Source organism: Elaeis guineensis, chromosome 4 (assembly GCF_000442705.2).
Source record: "Elaeis guineensis isolate ETL-2024a chromosome 4, EG11, whole genome shotgun sequence".
Classification (NCBI taxonomy): domain Eukaryota; kingdom Viridiplantae; phylum Streptophyta; class Magnoliopsida; order Arecales; family Arecaceae; genus Elaeis; species Elaeis guineensis.
In genome coordinates this window covers 133857118-133860954 of record NC_025996.2, presented here as the reverse complement: position 1 = coordinate 133860954, position 3837 = coordinate 133857118, and positions in this window count along the sequence as shown.

The window sequence follows — 3837 nt, the reverse complement described above, 5'->3', positions numbered from 1 at the left end:
ATCGTATCCTCATCATTCTCATCAAGTTCAATGAAATCACTATCCCAGACTGTAGTATCTGTTTGGCTGACGTGATACTCTATCGGATCTCCTTAATGAAGGGATAAAATCTAATTCTGTGTGTGTCGATCCTCCCACCTCATGAACTTCATCAAGTTTAATTTTACAGCCATTAGCACCTTCACCAAGGAACTCCTTTTTCACAAAAACTGTCTAGCTGCTAACAAACACCTTTTATTCTACAGCGAGGTAGAAGTAGTTTCCTTTAGTTTTTTTTGGGTACCCTACAAACAAGCATCTATCGGACTTCGGTCCAAGCTTATCTGTCTTTAAATGCTTGACATAAGCTAGACACCCTCAGACCCTAAGGTGTGAGAGCACTGGCTTATGCCCAGTCCATATCTCATATGGAGTTTTATCGACAGATTTGCTGGGTACCTTATTCAAAATGTAGCAGGCAATCTCTAGAGCATATCTCTAAAAGAAGATTGGTAGACTGAAAAAGTCCATCATAGATCAGATCATGTCTAACAAGGTTCGATTCCTCCTCTCAGACACACCATTATGTTGTGGTGTTTCAAGAGGGTCCATTATGAGAGAATCTCATTCTCTTCTAGATATGTCAGGAACTCACTAGTGAGGTATTCACCTTCTTGATTTGATTGAAGGATCTTAATACTCTTTTTAGTTTGTTTCTCTACTTCAGCATGAAATCGTTTGAACATTTTAAATGATTCTGACTTATGCTTCATAAGATAGACATACCCATACCTCGATAGGTCGTCTGTAAATATAATGAAGTAGTAATATCCTCCTCTGGCATTTATGTTTATAAGCCCTCATATATCAGTATGTATTAGACCTAGGACATCACTGGTTCTCTCACCTTTTCCTTTAAAAGGTGACTTAGTCATCTTACCAAGTAGATAGGACTCATAGGTAGGTAATGATTCATAATCATCTATCTCAAAGATATGTTCCTTGATCAACCTGTCAATCTATTCTTGTTCACATGACCAAGCTTATAATGCCAAAGGTAGGATTCACTGACATTATCTATTTTAGGGGTGTTTACTAGGTATGTACATTACACTAACGATCGTGATATTGTGTATATGCATGTTTCAATTATCTATGCATATTATAGTATCGTTCATAATGATATCACAAAAATCATCTTTTATTATACACTTGTAACCAAGTTTGGCCAAAAGGCCTACAGAGATGACATTCATCATAAAGGATGGATAATAATGAGAATCATCCAATATGACACTACTGGACTCGAAGACAAGCTGCAAAGTTTCCAAGGCCAGAACTGGAACAAGGCTTCCATCTCCAACGTTAAAGAACCGTTTACCCTCTCAAAATTTTCTATTTATCTGTAGTCTCTACAACGAATTGCATATATTAATAGGACTTTCAGTATCCAATACCCAGTTAGTAGTATCACAAATAGAAAATTATAAGGTGTTATCATATAAATACCTTGTGAAGTAACCACTTGCCTCTTTCTCTTGTTCTTAGGCCTGTTTGGGTCAAGGGTGGCTATATAAGTTGAACAATTCCTTTTCCAATGATCCTACTTTTTATAGAAGAAGCACTCTACCTGGCTCTTGTCAACTTTTGATATTTTGCTCTGCTTGGGATCGACGGCACGAGATTTCTGCACCTTTTTCTTCTTTTCTCTCCTAGAGGATTGACGCCCTACAGATGAATCTCCCACTAAATTCACTAACTTTTTCTGAAGCTGGTGATTCTTCTCAAAAGTCTATAGTAACCCTAGCAAACTATAATAGTTTACCGCAGGCTTTGTCATTCTATAATGACTGATAAAGTATAGTAGGATTTTGATAGCGAACTGAGGATAGTATCCTTGCATAACTATTCATGTAACGGAAAGCCAAGTTTGTTAAGACGTTTAATCTGCCCAATCATGTACAATATATGATCGATGACTGAAATCTCCTCTCACATACAGGCATTGAACACTATGCAGGATGTTTTATGTTTCTCCGCATCCTTAGGGGTGCCGAAGGACTCATTCAATATTTGAATCATCTCCTAAGACTGTGCATCCTCGAACTTACGACTAAGTTCGTCGTTCATAGCTGCCCTCATCACGCAATGCGCAGTCATGCAGTCATTGAGCCACTTTATGTAAGTGTCTCTCGCAGCACGAGGAGCATTGACTGTAGATTCTTCATGTGCTTGATTCGTAAGGACATATAAAATTCTCTCGTGCTCCAACACGATCTTCAACTTTTGTTACCAGTCATCAAAGTTGGGTCCGATGAGCTTGTCGTTGTCCAACAGCAAACGGAGGGATAGTGTATTGGCCATAACTGAAAGAAGAAAATATTAGTCTATTAGTATATGAATTATTTTTTAATTCTGAAGATTTAGACTTTAGTCTAAAGGTCTTCCAACTATTTTTAACGAATTGGTAGCCTCTACCTCCAACTCAAAAAATTATATTAATTTCTTAGCGGGTACTAGAATTTACACGGATTGCATTCGGGCCCGAGTGTGGCTTAACCAACCCTAGTGCATCCATGGATAGGTTCATAACCAATTATTTCTCCAAACAACTTCTAGCAATGGGTTCTGCCCCAGGTGTCCCTTCAGCAGGAGTGTAGCACCTCCACTGAAAATCTTGATTAGGTCCAACCATTAACATGACACACTAAGTGCATCCAACAAATAGATATCCAGGTCCGAGTGTGGCTCGACCAACCTGAGCATTGATCTAAAAGTACATCATGATGGTCATATGATGAATGACAATTCTAATATATAATAGACACCAGGCGTGTAGCTGCCTTCAATATCTATTTGGAATATTAGACTCATTATCACACACCTTAATGGGAGATAATGATCAAGTTATCTCATAACTTTATCACTTTATGGATCTGATAATTTAAAAAATTTGATTTAATTGATATGAGAATAAGAGAAGAAGTCGACCTGCAAGCTGCAAATCCTCCCACTGACTTCACCAAGTCATGTAAAGGATTAAGCACAAGCTGGACTAAAGACACCTAAATCAGTCACACTAATTCATCTTAATGGCATGGATCTGCACAAATCGACTAGTGATCTAATCAAAACATAATCTACCATGTTGGCCAAGTAAGTGAGATCAATGGAAGAGATCTGTCCTTAACTCACTATAGATGTATATAGGTGAATAGCTCCCAATTAAAAACTATTTGATCGAATCTGCCAAACTTACCTTAGCATCAACTAGTTAATGAGTTTCGATTGGGCATACCAGAAGATTCAGGATCAACCATGGAGCCATGATCATGGTCTATTTTATAGGGTTAAACATATGGACTTGATCAAACTTCAACTATTGAGATTGATTTAGAGAAATACTGACCTAATCTAATTCAATACTTGATAGATTTAATCAATTTCTCTACTTGGTCCATATGTGTTTCTAACTCTAGGTCTAACCCATTAGAAGGACCTGATTCATGCTAACCCATTGCCCATCATATTATGTAGTGTCTTAATGATCTTCAATTCTCAAATCTAGATCATTCAAACTTAATTCAAAATTAAGTGTGTGAAATATGTGTTTCAGTTTGTAGAACTATTCTACAAGGATTTCAGATGAAGCATACCATATATTTCAACACATGAAAATAATTTTTACAATATATTTAATAATTAAACATACATAGGTATGATCTAAACTTCATTCATACATCTCATGTATCATGACAACTTTTAGATCAATATTAATTACATCATATGCAACATATAATTCAGATCTAAAATAATTTTATATCTAAATTTTATCCTATTGTAATAAATTATAAATTA